Here is a 21,444-nt window from a genome sequence, read left to right on the forward strand (position 1 = left end):
ATAACCCCTGTGGTGCATGTGATACTTGCGTATTACTGTATTGTGACAAACTAGCTACTTAGGAAGTCTAATCCTGATCCTGCCAACTGTGTTAATGTGTGTGAGTCCCTGAGAAAGTGTATCTGTGTCGACGTTGACACTTGTTCATGCAGACAGACACATGTACTACACCTACCATATCCCTCCTATATCACCATCAGATATACCTTTGGACAGCTCCCCAACATGTAAGGTCTGTGGTACATGCATTAACTGCATTGATATGTGATAGCAATACATAATCAGTCAGGGGTTTGAAACCATGTAATGGAAAATGTGTGACACAAACATGATTAGGTTTTACTCTCCCACCCTCTCCCTGTCTTACTTTGTCTCTGTCTGTCTGTCTCCCTCCCTCTCTGGTGGCTGTGGAGAAGTACACCTGCTTTGCTTAGGCAGCAGCTTGTGTTTTGTAAGTGATGCTCATCATCAGCTGATGGCCTCTGCACGAATTGCAGTCCTCCACCAGCTGATTGCATGTGGAACAGCTGTGGTAACATTCCCATAGTCAGCTGCATGGAAACATACTCCTATATCTAGGAACATCATGTAGGTGTTGGACGTTCTCATTCACTGTGAGTAGGACCTCATGTCGGTGTTTGGCAAACAGCATCACAGATGATATTGGGATATACCTCTAACAATATACACTGTGGAGACAGGCCAACAAACAGGAGGGGGATGTGCCAGACATGACTACAGAATGTAAGTGTTGCTCTTCTGCATTTGGGGTAATGTTGGTTTAACAGGGTGTGTGTGGATATGGCTGGTCTACATTATGTAATACCTGTCATGACAGTATTATGTGTTTGAGGAAACCCCTAACTGAAGGGTTATCTGCAGACTGGGCAGTGTTTGGAATCTTATGTTTCCTGTGTTACTCACAAATCACAGCAGATGTGACCTCCCACACACAATATGTCTGTTAAGACAACCCATGTTACAGTAGCAACAGACTACATATATACCTGCAATACATACATGACATCCCCTTGCACTAAGAGGTTGAGACTATTGGTGCTGAGGTAGGACTCCACTCCATGTTCTGGACATATGATAAACATATATGTAGATATATATATATATATATATATATATATATATATATATATATATATATATATACACAGCTATATATGTCTACAAATATACAGATATAGAAATATGTATATACATATAGTTATAGATATCTACATATATATCAACATAAATAGGTGTATGTACATATATGATGTGCATATATATATATATATATATATATATATATATGTATATGTATATACAGAGAGATCTATAAATGGGCATATATATATGATGCACTATACAAATGTGTATAAATACATACATATGAATATATATGTGTATGCACATGTAGACATATATCTACATATGTATAAGTATATATCCATATCCTTGTCATGTGTAAAAATTACTGTTGTGTATACCTTCTCAGATGTATCACACCGTATGTATCTGATATGTGTATATTTAGATATAACAACATATGTGATGCAACAGTAATATCACTAATAAGTACTACACAATTGTAGAAGTCACAGCAATTTTTCAATACTATTCAATATGTGTACTGACAGATATATTGGAAAAACAACAGTTATCTTCACAGCTGTCATGATGTAGTGGTCAACTGTTGTGACTATAGTGTATAGGGTCCTGGGTTCAAGACCTGCAAGGGCTGTTCGTTTTGTTGCTGGGCAGAACAAGGGCTGCTGGATACAGAGTGGTTAAGGCAGTTTTGAGCAGCTCTAGGTGCATTTGCACAGGTTTGCGCGAAGCTCAGTGGTGCTAAGCTACCGTTAAACGTACATGCGCTTATACCGTGTAGGCTTCTGTTACCAGTGTGCAACTCTGCTTAGCTGTTATATTGCAGAAATGCTGACACCTGCTAAGCATGGTTCAGCCCTGGCATCCAGTGCTCACATCCCAGTCTGATAACATAGCAGGGTAATTACATCTGTAATAAGTGTATGTAATGCCATGTAGAAAACATGCATCTATGTGTCATCATTACAGTAGCAAGTGGTGTGAGTGTCATGTCTGGGACACTCGAGTATATCCGACCTGTACATCAGTCTTACCCTTGTAAATGTGTTACATACAAGGGTAGTATCCCAGGTTATTGGCCATCACACTGGCATGTAGTATATCATTACATTACTACTGTTGACAGTGCTTCCCCATGCAAGAGTAGATTGCTAATAGTAGTACTGGCAACAAACACCCCTGCATGCATAGATGGACTCTGAGTCCTCACTGTCATGTTCCTGGTGTGTGAGCTGTGTCACAGTATATATCCCCTACTGGATAATGATCTGACATGGAAATTAACTGTAGACTACTGTCTGTACATCACATGTCAGTAAGGGCTGCCAACATGTAGTAATGGCATACATATTGGCGTCAGACATCTATCTGTCGACACATTCATCCTACTGCATAGCTAGTTGGTGAACTGATGTCTGTCAGTCCCTGTACAGATGTGCAGATGCCAGGTTTCCAGCTTGGATACATACAGGCAACCTATGCTTGACTGACACTGACATGTCTGCCCAGCTGTGTTATAAGTGGCACAGATAGGACACAACACCCTGTACACACCACATGCCATGGGTACCTCCACTACACAATCACAGTCAACAGAACATGCTTGGGTACAGGTCTCCAACACAAACACTAACCATGTTCTGTAATACATGTTGCATACATGTCAACTGGATCACCTCACTGTTCATTTGCAGGAGGCACCCAGAGGATTGGCTGATGCATGCCACTCTCACCCTGAGGGTTACTACAATGGTGTCTGTAGATAGATTACCTGCTGACACATGGCAGGTGGCATGATACCACTGTACACACATCCCTTACACTTCCCATCTCTCCATGGACAATAGCCAGGTATACACCTATGACCACCTGCAGCGATGCACCCCAGTACTAAAAAATGTGTATGCGTGCACTACTGAAGATATCAGTGCCTGTCTTTTAATGTGTGTGTGAATACTATGATTTGTTTTCTTTACCTTGTGTTTTACTTGTATTCTGCTTTTAACTGCATATTAAAACTTGAAAAGAAACCACAGCTCTGTCTCTTGGGAATCAGGCAGAAATCAGAACAGATCAATTAAGGACTCACAGATAAAATAGAACAGGTCAGTTAAGGTTTATCATCTGTGAACTGAGGGGGTGGAGCTAGGAACTAAACCTTCTATTTAAGGGGTAAAATCAAACATTTCAGAGCTTTACTAGAAAGACTAACCCAGTCTCTGCTACACTTTCCTGTGAGGAAAAGGTTAGTTTCCTTATTTTTGTTGTATTTTGCATTACTTTATTGCCTTTTTCTATTTTGAATACTGTGATTTGTTTTCTTTACCTTGTGTTTTACTTGCATTCTGATTTTAACTGCATATTAAATCTTGAAAAGAGGCCACAGCTCTGTCTCTTGTGAGTCAGGCAGAATTTTATTCCTCACCCCACCACCCGGTTACTGTTGCATTCTTAAACACCACTGTCTTTCTAGTTGCCTGCCCTTATGTTACTTTGACCATATATCTCATTTCCGCTCTGCTTTTACTGATTTGTGTAAGTGCAAAATTATCATTTTGTGAAATCACTCCCCTTCAACTATTTAAATGTATTGGCCATCCTACTGTATTCCATAGTACCAGAATACAAAAGTGACCACCTCCTTTCAATCTATCTTGCTGTTTTAAAAATAGTGACTCTCCACTAAAACTTAACTTTTAAGACAGGTAAAACTTAAGTTACCTACTTTCACATCTAACTCCTCTAGTGCACACTGCAGTATTTAGGATAAACCATTTTTTTCATTTTACCTTAAAGCATCCCTGTGACTAGCATCTGCTCTAAAACCTGCTGGGAAGCACTAAGAAGCCTTAAACTAATACAATCACTCAACTCTCCTTGTTAATAAGGAGAAATTAATCATAGACTCTAAACATCCTATAATTGCAAAGTACCTAACTAAGGTAAGGGAAAACAGTTCTTGTACTTTACAAAAAAAAAAGCACCAAACCAGGCATGTCAAAGGGTCAGCTTCCGGTGATTTCTCCTGTCCACCTGGTGAATCTGGGCATACTGGGGCAATGCAGCAAGTGCCTCATGTACACAGACAACCCTCTCCTCCTACCACCCAACACTACAACCTGCAAGAGATGAACTTACATAGCCAAACTGGAAGCAAAGCTTTCTCCACCCAAGATTGTGCTTGACAGTCAAGAGGAGATGGTTAACACCTGCACTACACCTCAAGCAACACATAGCCCTTCTAAACCCACACCAGCAACACCCTCGCGTAGCAACACTAAATCCTCATATGTGGAGGCCCTTAACAGTAACCTGCCCAAGCAACAAGGACCTCTGAAGCTGAAACACAAACAGACACCAATCACAACCAAAGTGTCACATAGGTCACAATACCAGTGTGCCACCCAACAACAGCCCCTAATGCAAAACAACATACCCAACACTTTAGTCATAGGTGACTCTATAGTCAGGCACACTGATGTCCCACTCACCAAGCTGAACAAGGAGAAAATTACAGTCCGCTGACTGTCGGGTACCAGTGTCTGCCACATGATGCATGCACTCAAGTCACTCCACAACAAGTACAAATATGACTGTATCATTGTCCATGTTGGAGTGAATGACTTGAGACGTACCTCCTTGGACTACATGAAAAGAGACATGGAAGAGCTTTCAGATCATGTGGCCCAAGCAGGTATGACCCTAGCCCTGAGTAGCATCCTGCCTTTGCCCAGAATTATACCACAGTATAAGGACAAAATGATTGACTTCAACAATTACTTAAACTTCTGGTGCCATTCTGTATCTGTCTGCCTGGGATGACATGATCGTCACACCACGATGCTTTGCCAGAAATGGTCTGCACCTGTCACCCATGGGATTCAGGTTACTGGCTAAGGCTCTTGCCACCCCTATAGTGCCTTTTTTAGACAAAGTTCAAAGGACAAACCCACCACTGTAACAGGTACAAACATGCAAAATCTGAAGGTAATGCTACTCAATGCTAGAAGTCTAAACCTCAAAATGCACTCTCTCGAAGAACTCCTAAAAATGGAAAACATCGATATCTGTGCAGTAACTGAGACCTGGTTCAAGGCTTCAGAGAGCACCCCTGCAACACCAGGCTACAACTCTTACCACCCTTTTCAGCCACTAAACCAGGACCGAAACACTAAAGGTGGAGGAGTGTCCATATTCACCAAGGATATTCACACCACCAGGCTGGTTGCCCAACACAATGCGCCTAAAATTCTCCAGGTGCAACTAACACTAGGTAAGACTGCAATTCAAATTGTAGCTTGCTACAGATCCCCCACCATACCCCAAAGTTCTCGCTACACCTTTCTAAACATACTGGAAAATATTAAGATACAACCAAACACCCTAATACTGTGTGATTTCAACTACCCTGCCATTAACTGGAAAAACTACTCATGTAAGAACACCTTTGCCCAGTGGTTCTTGTAATTCATAAATTCCAATGCCCTGGATCAACTAATCCATAGTCCCACTAGGGGCTCCAATATCATAGACCTGGTCATTACCAACATGGGAAATTGATGCTCCACATCTATGGTCACCCGTCATTAGTCGGGTTTGACCATAAGCTAATCACCCTTGACATTCACATTCCCTCTCCCACCCCCCAGTAAGGAAACCTTTGTAAACAACTTCTGCAATGCCAACTTCATGCTACTCAAGTCACAAGTGACAAACTTCATGACACCTATGTAGACGGGAACTGAAAGTTTGATTGCTGAATCCTACACTAAGGCACTGTATGAGCACATCCACTCGTGCATGAATCGTGTCATTCCAAATAGAGCCAAGATACTCTCCTCCAAAAAAGGAAGCCAATCTGGTGGTCCCCTGCCATAAACAAACTTTACAACAAAAGGAAGAAACTGTTGCAGAAAATTGGAAAATCACAGGATGCAAAAAACTCCCTTATCAACCTCAGTAAAAACTGAGATCCCTCATAAAATCCTCCAAAGCTAGTTACGAAAATAAAATTGCCAAAGATTGCAAAGACAACCACACTGCATTCTATAGCTATGTCAGGAATCTAAATGGCAATGCTCAGATCTGCTCTGAGCTACAACAGAATGGCATTAAATACACTGATCCCAAGGATATTGCCAATATCCTGGTAGCTCGATTTAGTGCCAACTTCACCCCCCCTCTAATCCCCTAAAGGGCCCATCTCAATACCAAATGATCACCAAATTCCAGTAATAATGGCCACACAGGTAAAAAACACACTTTCCAAAGCTAGGAATACAGCATCTATCTGACCAGATGACATCCCAGGCTGGGTACTACATGAACTACAAAATGAACTGGCACCTCACTTAAGTGTCATATTTAATCATAGCCTCACCTCAGGCTTCATGCCCACTGAGTGGAGCACAGCTATAGTTATCCCAATCCACAAGGGGGATCCACCTTGGATCCTGGGAACTACAGCCTCATCAGTCTGACAAGCCTGATATGTAAGGCCATGGAATGTATTCAGGGAACTTATAAACAAAGACATTGGCGACCTTCAAACACTGGATCCCACCCAGTTTGGGTTTGTGAAGGGCCGATCTTGTCTCCTGAATCTGATTGACTTCTTCGTTCGGTCTCCAGAGCTGCGAATGAGGGTAAGACGGTCCACACAGTCTATCTGGCCCTCACCAAGGCCTTTGACACAACCCCCCACTCTGGAATCATAAATAAACGTGCATAGCTGGGCATTAATCCCTACATCACTCAATGAGCTGCCAACTGGCTTACTGACAGAGCCCACACTGTAAAAGTAGTCAATTTCATATCCAGCTCCAGACAAGTGACAAGTGGAGTACCTCAGGGTTCAGTCCTGGGACTGCTCTTGTTCGGCATCTACTTCTCTGAAGTACAGGCCAACACTAAGGGACTCTGGCTACCAAAGTTCGCAGATGACTGTAAACTGGGAGCCATTACTGAATCCCCAAATGATGTGGATATTCTACAAAAGGGCCTTACAGACATTGATGCTTGGTGCCAGAGCCATGGGCTCAAGCTTATTGCCAAGAAATTTATAGTTATCCCCTTTAGGAAAAAAACATGTACCCGTGAATTACCACATAGGTGGCAGCACACTAAACACCAAAAGTGGGATAAGAGACTTAGGGACACAGGTGGACAGTGGTCTCACTTTCGATACCCACATCACGACAACAGTCAGGAAATCCTTCTATGTGGCACCTCATCACTACGGGCTTTTCATCCAGAAAAAAGGAGGTCATTGTCCCACTGTACACATCCATTGTTAAACCCATTATAGAATACAATGCCCCGTTTGGTATGTACCCCTCAAGACATCTGCAACCACCAGAAAGGCCACAGAAATACCTCACTAAAAGAATCACAGGCCTAAAGAAGATGCCATATGTTGACCGTCTAAAAAAACTCCAGCTTTACTCTGTCGCATATTGTCTACTCAGAGGTGATCTCTGCTTAACATACAAGACCATGTCAAACCCAGAGCTGTTGGACATGATACACTTAAAGAAATCCCAATCCCTCAGAGCCACATACTCCAGGGATCTAAACCTTGTCATCACAATGAACAAAACATGCTGGAGAGATAGGTTCCTGACCCAGAGACTCCCCAGACTCTGGAATAGACAGCCCATACATGTCAAGCAGAGCGCCTCTTTGGCCCTCTTCAAAAGGAACCTTGACAATTGGATGCGAGGTAGGAAATTCACCCCGGGAATCATGTCAGTCGCCCTGCTATTCAGGGGTCCAGGGAAGTAAATATTGTGGGAAGAAATAGCCAGGGAATTGTTATGGATAGGCTTGTACAGGCCCTAGGGCCAATAGCCTAGTACCAACCTATAAACCTATAAACCTATGTAGTTGGGAATACCATGAGGGCCTTCACACCCACCGCAACACCCATTGCCATAGTTAGATGTTGCTGCTGCTGTACTGGACATTACATGTACCCTGTTACACTCCTCTCCCTAAAGGCTACCTGAGCCTTGTAGTACCAGCCAGCACAACACTGTTGTACAAATGGGTTGATAGGCATGGGATACCCATTGAGTTCTGGCAAGTGTGTGCTTGTGTGCATGCGTGTATATCTGTAGGGTACAGCATTCTGAGGCCTCATATTCCTATTACAATATGCATTGCCACACAGTATTATGGATAGTTATGTTGCTGCCCATAGCAGAGGCATGACAATGCATCACCATACTATGCCTGTGGCATGTACATTACATGCATATCCCTGTGGTACCACTGTTGGGATGGACAATGGGTTGTATCACAGTCCTGGTCAATGTGTGATGGTGGGTATGTCAGAGTGTCATCATGGGTTCCAGTGTGTACAATATCCACAGTGGGGTGTGGGTGCTGTGTACACTGTCATTACACAATGGTACCCCTGGTACATGTCCCATATACCACTGTATGGTTACCACTGTCACCATCAACCATACAGGTAGCTGATAACACAATCCAGCCCAGTTATGCATATGCTGTTTGCAACCTACCTGTAACACATTGGACCCACTGACAAGTTAGTTAGCACTGATAGGCCTGGGTCTCTCAGATGTATGTCTGGCTGTTATGTGTCTGTTAATGTGTATATGATGGTATGCCACACTATGTATTGTCCATATATAACCATTACATCCCCCATTATCATACAGTACATGCCTGGGGATGTTCTGCATGTAAAATGTAACCTGGAACACACCTCATCCTAAATGCTGTGTGGTGAGTGCAGTGAAAGCCGCACACATCAGTAGCACTACATACCTACGTAGGGGTCTAATCCCAGTGCTGCCGAGTATTAGTGTGCATGTATGTGGAGGGATCTACTTCAGATTTTTGATTATACATGTCCCAGGGGGTCATCTGTCCATGTGGCACAGGCAGTAACTGTTAAACAGACCTGTGAAATTTGTTCAGCTGTACCCAGGATATGTCCCAGCCATGGTGTCAACACAGTGCCATACCCCTTGTGAGATATGACTGCAGACCATCTTCCTGCTGACACATGTACACCTACAACACAAATGGATATCACAATCATGCAGTGTTACTAACAGCTATAATGCATCATGACTAGACAGCTACACTACCTGACATGTAAGCATTAAACATTACTGCTGACAACATGTTACACAGCAGTACATTGGTACACTGTAGTACATTTGCCATGTGCATCAGATCCATATTAGCCTGTCCCTGCATCGATGTAATGGATGACAGGGATGTGGCACAGATATCATCATATGCACAGAGTGTGCTGTTGCTTTGCTTGAGACTGAGGGTGGGCCATACATTTGACACCATGTGTGTGGGTGAGGGGTGTAATTGGCTGATATGGGCATAGTAATGTGGTGTGTGTAGGTGTGGGGTTGCCCTAGGTGTGTTTGCATAGTGTGTGGGTATGCATGCACACAGTTCTGCTATGTGGCTGCCCTTTACAGGTGTTTATTTGACAGTTGCAGACCATACCTCGCAGGGTGTGCAGTTCACTGCCTCTGGCCACAGACACGCTGTCTGTGCCTACCAGGGGTCCCATGGGCACGTCCAGGTACAGGCCTCAATGTACTACTCTCCCCTGATGATGAAATATGTCTGCTGGAACCAGGTACTCCTGGGACTGGCCAGGGCCATGTGCACGTGGCCTGCTCTGGTGTGGTTTGGACAGCGCCCCCCTGCAGTACTATGGCTGGTACTGCCACTACAGGAGTGGCTTGGTGTCCTTGCACATCCATGTCGACAGCCAGCTGTTGCTGTTGCAGGCCTATGTCCACGCGGCCATCGCCCCACTCCCACCACATGTTTTAGCATGGACAATCCATGGTTGATGAGGCCCACCATCTCACCCAGCCATCTATCCATGACCTCGGCATAATCATGGAGAGCACCTGCAAGTTCATAGATGTTGTCACTTACAGATGAAAGAGCAGTCCTCTGCAGCCTCAGATCCTGTCTGGTGCACAGTTCCATATGTCATGACAGTCTGAAACATGCGTCTGGTGGTACCAGTTGTGGAACGTCTGCCAAGGGCATGATGACCAGTGGCCCTCTCATGAGCACCCCGGTACATCTGCCTATATGATGCCCTGCTGGACATCTGGCTATGCCTGCTGTGTCCAGACATAGCAGGCATAGATACCACACTCTCTTGTTCATTGCCACCAACCGCCAACTGTCCCTCTGCTATGGCCACTGGTGATAGGGTAATGATAGGCAATGTGACTGTGTGCAGGTTTGGGGTGTATAACAGGGGGATGTCAAATAACCCCGCCTGTGCCTCAACAGTCCTATCATCTTTTTCGGTGTCTGTATGGACACCAACATCAGATTGCATGCAGGAGGGACCCTGACCCATCTCACCACCTGTGAGGGAAAAACAAGAAATGCAGTTTAAGACCTGTGCGGCATTGCCTAACAGTACACACACACACACACACACACACACACACACACACACACACACACACACACACACACACACACACACACACACACACACACACACACACACACACACACACACCCTGAAATTCCACCATGCTACCTACCTGTCCCTGAGTTTACAGACAGTTCCAAGTTTATTCACGTAAGGTTCCCCATCCTGCATCACACTTGGTAACATACACTCACTAATACCACCCATTAATGTATCATTCTTCTAAATGCCTAGACAAGTGATCACAACACAAGAACTGTTACACCATTACCTCCTTGACTTCATTGGAATAGGTTTTACAAGGCCTCACTGCTGTCATATAGTGTCCACCCTGAGTACGTCTGGATATCGTGAGCATTGCCCCCATATGTTAGGGGCTACTACTTTCACTCCATAATGGCATGCACTGGAGTGTCATACATAACTATTACTCAGTAGATGTAAGATCTGCTGCTCAATCAATGTATTATGAGGACAACAGTAATATATGCATACACTCCCTGGTGTTGTCTGAAATACCCCAATGCATCTGTAGTGCTACATATGTGGGTAGTCGTCTACCTTTTTGCTGATTGCAAATTTAATGGTATATCTGGTGTCTAGTTTCCCTCCCAATGCATGTTCCATGCTAGAGACCTTATTATACTATCAGCTTTCCTGTGATTACATATCAGACAAGTATTCCTGGTGTCTCATGTGTTAGTCCATGTCCATGTACTGCACGATTCCAAAGGGAAGTACTGATGTATGAACAATCCCACAATCACACATGTGCATACATGGACACCCACACAAACACACACACATGTACACACACATCCTACATGCATCAACCCCTCTCCACTCCACCAGATTGTATTTACAGACAAAGTAACCCCCTCCACACACACACACCTACAGGTGAGGTTACACAAAGATAGTACACACAGACCTCCCATTACCCTTCTGTTAACATGCATAACATATGGTACTCAACAGCATGCAGTGCAGCTATAGTCAATCCATGATAGCAACAGTATACATGTGTGTGATGCATGGGCTGTGTTAGTAGGTGATGCCCCTTCCCCTGGAAAGCAGTGCACCCATGTACACAGTTTTGCTGTGCACCTGTTATGCACCCTCCCATGTACTGTGTACCCATAGCTCACATGTGTACACACCTTTGCTGAATGTGTGCTACTGTATCAGTTATGTCTGCTGTAATGCTCACATCCCCTATGTGTTTGTCCGACACATACCTGGGATGATATGTGGACAGATGTAATTTGTGAATGCCTGATGTCTGATTTACAGATCTCAGCATCAGCGCTGCAAGTATGACCAATACGATACTGTTACACTGACAACTGCCACACTTTACTATGGCTATGGGGAGTGTACACACCCTTATTGATATGACGCACTCTTCCTTGATATGCCATGGGACTACATCACTGCATATGTTAACATTACATGAACCTGATATGTGACATATGTCCTGTGCATTCAAATGCAGTGTTTAACAAATGTGTTAGGTGTGCTGATGCTGACCGCGATGCATACACTTTGTGGGTACATATGTGTGCACGCCCTTATTGTGATAGTTTGTTGCACCTACTGTTATGCGTACTACAGCAGTCACTATTCCCGGCAGGGGTATACTAGCATGGTCCATCTGCATTTGCCAGTATATGGTCAGTCTGCCATACACATGTCCCCCATCTCTGTATGATTGCAAGGTCAACTCCTGTGCACATCCCTTGGAGTTCACACACTGCCATCAGTATTGCTGTGGAGTCAGGGTTACATCTGCCACAGTTCCTGAACTTGACTGTGTGCAGATACTACCATTCACAGCATCCATAGGATCCCTGCTACAGTGCACTGGTGTGTCATAATGATACCCCCTCCCCACCTTCAGCCTTTTTGCAGATGCCTGACAACTATGGCCTACACATGTGTATAAGTTTTCATTGTCCCACGCACTGAACACCACGTGTAACAGACTAGTCCCAGCTAATGAATGGCAAACATACAGATGTTCACAGGCACCAACACAGTACAGATGGGGATGGTGGGCCTGAGGTGGGGTGTGGCATTGGTTGTGCAGCACATGTATCTTACATGATACTGTCAGTAGGTTTCCAACGTGGTCGTGGAACATCAGTAACACATTGCAAAGCATGACTTTTGGGAACCTCTTCTGTTATGCATGCACTACCTGTAGAGAGGCCTGGCTGATGTTTCCTGTGGTACAACTGTCAGATCTGATTACCCTAACCTATAGGCCACACGCTTGCAGAGTCCAGGCAATTGCTGACACGGGTACTGCACAGCCAGTACTTGCTAGACATTGCTGCAACCCCCTCAGTGTTGTGGCATGTTACTGGGCAGCCCGCATGACCAGTTTGCTACATGTGACATCAGTTTTCTTGGTTGACAATCTGTTTATTTCGTACCTTATTCCTGTCCCATACATCCTTTAGATCTGTAACAGTTGCCATTCTAATACTGGTATATACACTGTTGTAGCACTATATAAGGGTGATGTTTCACACATGTCCCTACTATAGGCCATTTGTCCCACCATTATTTTCATCCCTGTGGACATATTTTGCAATGAGAGGATGTTAGTTATATTGCAGGTGTCTGTCATAGCCTTCAGATATCATGAAGCACTGAACCAATTATCCAATGCACGCTATTACTCGGAACTCAACATTGATCCAACACCAGTATTCAAGGAACAGATTGATTCTTTCCTTAATTTAGCTTTTGCAGAAGGTATCATCACTCAAAACACACAGCATCAACTTACCATTGCCAACCCTTGTCCACAATACATTTATTTCCTACCTAAAATACACAAGGACCTTCAACACCCACCTGGCAGACCCATTGTTTCAGGTAGAAAATCATTAACAGAACCATCATCTCTATTCCTTACCAAATTTCTTAAGCCCCTTTTACAATGTGTCCATTCTAGAATTGAAGATACCACGGAATTTTTACAGATCATCTCTGATACACAGCTTGAGCCCGACTGGTTACTTTGCACATTGGATGTAAAATCATTATATACCAACATACCACATTGGGCTGGCCTAGAGGCATTGGAATACTGGCTCAACAAAACTGAAATATACAAACCAGGTTTCAACACCCTTTTGTTGTGTTTAACAGAACATGTTTTAACAAAAAATGTGTTTTTTTACAAACACAAATGCTATTTACAAACCAAGGGGGCAGCTATGGGTGCATCTTTTGCACCCATATATGCTGATTTGTTCATGGCATACTTTGAAGAACAGGTTATTTACGACAACTCTCATAATATTTACATGGTTGAAATGGACATTTGGTGCCGATATTTGGATGACAGCTGGTTGGTATGGAGAGCAAATAAAGAATACCTTTCGGAATTTGTTTCTTATTTGAATGAAAATAAATGGGGGATTGAATTTTCTGTCAGCTATGATAGAGACAAAATTATTTTCTTAGATGTATTGGTTTACCATGCATCTGATCATACACTGACTATAGAAATTCATCCTAAATTCCCCCAAAATAATTTACTTCTCCATGCAACCAGCTTTCATCCTCCTCACATCTGCAAAAACATTGCCAAATCACAGTTCATGCGCATTAAACGCATTTGTTCTGATCAGCACACTTATAGACACTTCAGGGATGATTTAGTACATCAATTCCATGACCATGGGTATAAAATGGGTCAACTATTACATACCAAACACACAGTTGACCAGATGGAATGCACTGAATTGCTTCATTACAAAACTAGACACAAATCACCTTCAGTAACACCTAGATTTATCACCACATATGGTCGGAATACCAACATATTGATGCAAATTGGTCAACATAATTGGAACATATTAACATGTGAACCTAGACTTCAGGACATTCTTGGAGACAGAAGTTCGTTTTCCTTTTGGAAAGGCAAAAATCTATCTGCCTTTTTTAATGACTTTAAACATCTTGAGAAGAAAGGTACCAAAAGTATCCAGACCACATTATCAGGGGATCCATTAATTGGTTGCTTCCCTTGTGGACACTGTATCTATTGTAACATCATACTCAAAACCACCAGTTTCAGCAGTCAAAACACCCCTCAAGTATTCAATATAACATTTTTTGTTAACTGTTCCTCAGACTGGGTCATTTATTTGGCCAAATGCACATGTCCTGCATTTTTTATTGGCCAAACCTCCAGACCCTTGAAGCTTTGAATCTCTGAACACTTTAGTGATATCAGACACAAGAGAGACACCAATGCTTTATATAAACATTCTTTGGTACATCCAAAGGCTACTTTTAGTTTTACCATTATTGATAAAATTAGAAGATCCAGGCATAACAAATCAGGTTGGCATAATTTATTAAATTCAATGGAGAAAAAATGGATTATTAAACTTGGTGGGCTCTTTAATCCAGGTCTGAATGAGCATATGAAATTAAGCACATGACTCACTTGAGTATTTAAATACAGGTTATTTTTTGTTGTTTTTTGAACACTGAAGAAGGCTTTGTTAAATATTTGCTGAAACCGGTCTGTTTTTTAAGAACCTCAAACAATAAATTTATTTTTAAGGTGCCTTGTATGCTGGTCCTATTTTCTTTTTGTTTGAGTACTTTGCTCTTTGGGACCCTGCAGCTGCCTCACTTGCAGAGGTTGTACTATTTGGAATACCCTTCAGATACACCATCATGGTCACCACTGTGATGCAGTGCAGTTAACAGCAACATTACGTGAACATGTACGGCATGCAGTATCGGTAGGTGTGTTAGATGTGTGCATGGAATATACCATAGCCATTACACGACTAGCGTATTGGCAAGCATGAACATAAACCATACTCACCAGCTACAGGCTGCTGCCATGGTGGTATACCAGAGGGACCTACATAGTGTGAGAGATGTGATGTCAGTAGCCACAGTTGTGGGGTTAGTTTATTACTACTACACAGCAACAGACTATATATATGTCATTTCACATATGCATGATCTACCTGTACAGATGCAGATGGATATGTAACAGTGGTCTACTGATGTGTTGTGTGGCCTTACCTGCATGCTCCTCGGCTGGTGTGTAGGTAGCAACCACCTCCACTATGGTCTCTGCCAGTTGTTGTGTGTGCAGGCGGGCAGGTGCCATGAGGCTGCCGAGGAGTTCCTCAACACATGTCAGGAGTAGATGGATGGCATGACCTCCCCTGTTGCATGGTGATCCCCCCAGACTGCAGTAGCATGCTGGCGAGCATTGCAAAGCAGGTCCCTGTTATGATGCTGGACCTGCTCATAACTGCGGTTATGTAGGCCGACATCATTGACCCTGTGGACTAGATCATTCCACATGGCGGTCCACGCCTGCTGCTCATGGGCTCTCCTTCCAAACAACACCTGGTAGTGCTGTACCAGGTGGTTAACAATTACCTCATTTTCCTCTGCTGAATGGACCTGTAATCTGCCATGTGACATCTTGCCTGAAAGACATAAAGATGGAAATGGGTCTGAGCAACACATCTCTGTCTCCTTCCCCACCATATCTGTGAAAACAAACTGTTCACACAACTCAATAGGCATGGCTACAGCTTTCCTGCCATTAGACATATATTGTATTGTACCACGCTTTGTGCTATGTGTTTGTAGCCATGTTCCCTGTGGGGACATTATCATTGCTGCCCTGTTATGCACAATGTCACCTGCATGCCATTGTAAAGGCCACTATGGTTCCATATATGCATGTGGCCTGTTTGCTATGTGTTTGCTGCAAATCTGTCATTATGTGTTATTGGGGATATCTAATCATGCTGTTGGACATGATCCAGGATTATGTGGACTATTACTACCCACATATGTTCTATAACAGTGACACAATAGCATGTTTAGGAAACAGTTGCCAGCAGAACCACCTATCTCACCTTATGTAGCCATGTTACCAGGCCACATCAAATGTGGACCCACCCTGGGGCCTCCTGATCTACTGGTCCTGCATTACCTTCAGGAGGAATGACCTCAGGGGATGGTGTCCCCCCCAGGGGCACATACAGACATGATCCTTTCACCCAAGGTCAGGTCCAGGGTCTGTTGCATAGGGAGCTCCACAGAGACTTGGGGGATGTGCTACACCACCTTGAGGCCCTCAGTACACAATCACAGGGTCCACATGCTCATCCTGCTGAGCCTCCAGCCCAGACACATTCAGGTCATTGAATCTGCTGTTGTGACTGGCAATGGCTGGGGGCCTTGTTCCCATTGTTCCCATATAAGGGCTCATGGGGCTTCCACATTGCAGATGACACCCAACATCCAGGATGTTTACCCAGCATATGTGTCATATACCACAACTGTAGGCTGTCCTCTCTATCTACCAGCCCAACCCGCCTCCACGAATATACCTGCTATCCTTCCCCAAATCCCAATTCCCACTTTCACAGACAAGGCCAGTATGGTCCCAACAAGGGGTTAACATGTCACATAACCGTTCATGTTGCACACACTTACTGCTGTATCTATATATATATATATATATATATATATATCTATATATATATATATATATATATATATATATATATATATATATATATATATATATATATACATGTATTGATATGTGTGATGTTCCCTCGCACAAAGCATGCAGCACTGTGTTACAAATATAGGGGACATGTATTTATATACATATGTGTGTGTTTGTGTATGTATATATATATATATATATATATATATATATATATATATATATATATATATATATAAAACACACAGACATAAATATATATGTGTGTGTGTGTAGATATATATTATGTTATATATATGTGTTTTTATATATATATATATATATATATATATATATATATATGATGTGTGTGTGTGTGTGTGTGTGTATATATATATATATATATATATATATATATATATATATATTTATATATATATATTTATATATATATGTGTGTGTGTGTGTGTGTGTGTATATATATATATATATATATATATATATATATATATATATATATATATATATATATATATATATATATATATATATATTGTACATTCAAACATCAGGTCCACAATCTCTAACTCTCCTTCCTACACAGCTGCACTGTTCTGCCTTTCTATAACACAGACAGGTGCCAGAAATGGACACAGCCTAACATTAGGTGGGTATATATAGGGAGAGATTACAGGTAAGCCTTTTACACACCTATGACATTTCAGCATGCTACATTACATGTTAACTTGAGTGACCTGCAAATGGTGGGCTCTGGAACCCACATGTCCATCATTATGGCATTACTTCCACCACCGTTATTGACCACAGTAGTATACATGTTTTCCATTACACAACATACACTATGATGGCTTACATCTTGTCAGTTAGTGCTGCTCTGCACAGTTGATGGGTATGACCCACTACCCACAGGGACAGACTCTATTGTCCATAGGAGTTGTTCAGATGAACATCATTAATACAACAACACCTAATGGCACATATAAATAATTCCACATCATCTATCCCATTATTATGGACCAAGTACTACAGTCAGTTACATGCATATATACTTCACATACCTGTTGTGAGAATAATGTTTGGTCTGGATAGTTTCCTTGTACATTTTTTTTCCTTTGCCTTGGCCATCAGCCTGCCTGCTTTATTTGTTTATTTGTTTGTTTGCTTTTTTGTTTCACTCTCTCTCTCTCTATCTCTCACACTCTCCCTCCAGTAAATGGATTGAACTGCTTTGAATAGATTGCAGCATGGATTTTAAAGCTGATGCACATGATCAGTTGATGGCCTCTGCACCAATCAGTGTCCTCCACTTGCTACCTGCATGCAGCATGCCAAGTACTTCCATTTACCACTGTCATGGCAACCCACTACTATAAATCCCTACATCAGGTGGGTGTGGTCTCTTTACCTTTCCTGTATGGTGGACATCCTTCCTGTGTGTGGGCAGCAGTGTTACAGACAGCAGGTAGCAATACCTCTTAAGTGAGGACTTGCAGACTCAGGCCAGCTACATGTCTGTATAAGATCCCAGTAGTGTTGTTATATGCATTATATAGCACCAGTGTTACAGGGCTTGTGTGTACATACTAGTTTAACATGGTATGCAGTCTGTCTGCATAGCTCACAACTGTGGGCCTATCCACATAATGGCCAGAGGTGTGCCTGTTATGTTTTGACTGTCTACCACACAGCTGTCTTGTGTCAGATATATCACTGGCAATGTGTCTATTGAGTGCTATCAGTACATGGCTGCATCCATTTGTGTTTCTGACTTCATATTCCTGACTAAGGGTATGTTGCAGACTATCCTGTAACATCAGCAACGTCCTCAGTGTATGACAACACTATTTCACATATGGGCCTGTGTTCTGGCCTCTGTCCTCCACCTACATACCAAGCTTTGTCCAAATGACATGCAGTCAGGGGTTTTTATGTAGTGGCCTGTGATTATGTCATGCTGCCATACCTGCTATCATTCCAGTGCTGTTGTTTACCCCACACATATTGTGGGGTTGGGTCCATGTATATGTGGGCTTCATCTGCTCAAAACATGTGTGCCCTTTTGCAGTCCAGAGGTTTGTGTATATAACAGTGTTATATGTCCCTGTAAGTCAGTCTATAGGTGGGTATGCACCATAAATAACCTAGGCTGTTACAACATGCGAGGGATATCAGGAGTAAGCTGCCTTAAGGTATATGGATGTACATTACCATACATTACACCTTGGGAAAATTGCTGGTCTACTGCTTACTGCCATACAGACTGTTCTGTTTGTCAGTGGGATTGTGATGGATTCAGTTATGCCTTGTTATGTAACAGATACATCCCATTGTGTCAACTGAAGTCTTTTCTCCCTAGGGATTGTGTGCAGAGTGTAGTTAGAGGCTGATGGACTATAGATCTGCATTATTTACTGTTGATTGATTGTTATCCTGTGGCCCAGTCTGTCTTTACTGTTGTACTACTTGCAGGCCTTGGCATGGACAGCAACATATGTTATGCATTCAGATTACTGTATTAAATGATCTGCTTGAGAGTTGCATTAATTTGTTTGTATGCATTTCAAAGTATAAATAGCTATATGACATGGCATATACAACTGTGATGGTATACAAATGAAACTTTCCTATGTATGCAAACCTGTGTGTGGTGTCATATCCTTTGACTTCACTGTGGGTATATGTTTCGGGCAACAATTGTCTTTTGTATGGGTGACTCATACACTGTCCATTTGATAAGATGGCAACTGTAGAAATACTGGCTGTTCAATATGGTGTGCATCCTCTAAATATGTAACTTCCCATACATCTCTCTCTGTGTGTATGTGTAATTACAAATATATATATATATATATATATATATATATATATATATATATATATATATATATATATATATGCATATATGTGTGTGTGTATATGTATCTTTGGAATGTTTATTGCTTCCACATTGTAAATTCCCTATGGTAGCCAGACTGTACTGCATGATATGTTATTGATACCAGCCTGACATCATAAAGGTGGGATGGATTACTGTTAATGTCTTGTGCTCATGTTGTGTCGGGTCCTGGGTATGGGACTTGCTACAGTTGATATAATATTGCAAGGCATATCTGTCTTTCTGTGGGGGAGGGGGTGATATCAATACTTACAGGACGAATTTAGCTTGGACCCCCTCACCCCCATTAAAGATGCCTTTGGTCATATATGTATTTATTATGTTCTCATTTATATCTATAGATTTATATCTGTATATACATATATTTGTATATATATATATATATATATATATATATATATATATATATATATATATATATATATTTACTTACATATATATATTTGTTGTTGTTGTGTCTTTCGGCTTTTCCCGGTTAGGGGTCACCACAGCAGAACTCCGGTCTGCTAATGATTGGCAGTTGATTTTTACATGCTGAGTTGCCGGCCCTAACGCACAACCTTCAACGAAGGTACACCCATTCACCCATGTCTCCACACAGAAGATGCTCTAGCTGAGAATCGAACGGGACAACGTCTTGCTGTGAGGCGACAACACTACCGTATATGTATATGTATATGTATATATATATATATATATATATATATATATATATATATATTGAGATGTGTGTGTGTGTGTGTGTGTGTGTGTGTGTGTGTGTGTGTGTGTGTGTGTACATATATATATACATATATACAAGATCGTTGGATTTAGACGTCAATCGAGGGGCGAAGAGGAAGGACCCTCCGCAGAATCAACATCAAGGGACACACTCCAAATTTTGGCATCCAAGTCATTAGTTTATAACATTTCTAGATATAATCCTACTGACTCCGAACTGAACATCCTTAATAAGGGGTTGTCTTTTATACCTACCACAAATATGGATGTCAGTCAAGCCCTGTTATCGGTCAGGTTATTCTCCAGACGAGTTGCATTGAAGCTAATGTTTGATACTGATGACCACAATAATTCTATAGTGAACACTAAGACATTTAAACGTACAAGTTTGTTCACTCCTCATCTTCATTCGAACCTTGATGTTTTCATCAAGGCAGTGGAATCCAAGTTGTATGCTGTTTTTAGCCAGCCACGTGGGAATAATATTAAAAATCTTACGGTGAGTGAGAGCAAGGCTCTGCAGGACTTGCGCAACAACAAGAACATTGTCATTCGGGCAGCCGACAAAGGTGGCCCTGTCGTCATTCTGGATAAAGATTATTATCAATCCAAAATGTTAGAGCTCTTGGATGGGGAATCATATGTAAAGACTACCCTTGATAACATTTGCTATATGCAAACTAGGATCCATAATTCCCTTGAAGAATGCAAACAGCTAGGTTTAATTGATCAAGA

Source organism: Protopterus annectens, chromosome 5.part0, assembly GCF_019279795.1.
Source record: "Protopterus annectens isolate FY-2018-M chromosome 5.part0, PAN1.0, whole genome shotgun sequence".
NCBI lineage: Eukaryota > Metazoa > Chordata > Ceratodontiformes > Protopteridae > Protopterus > Protopterus annectens.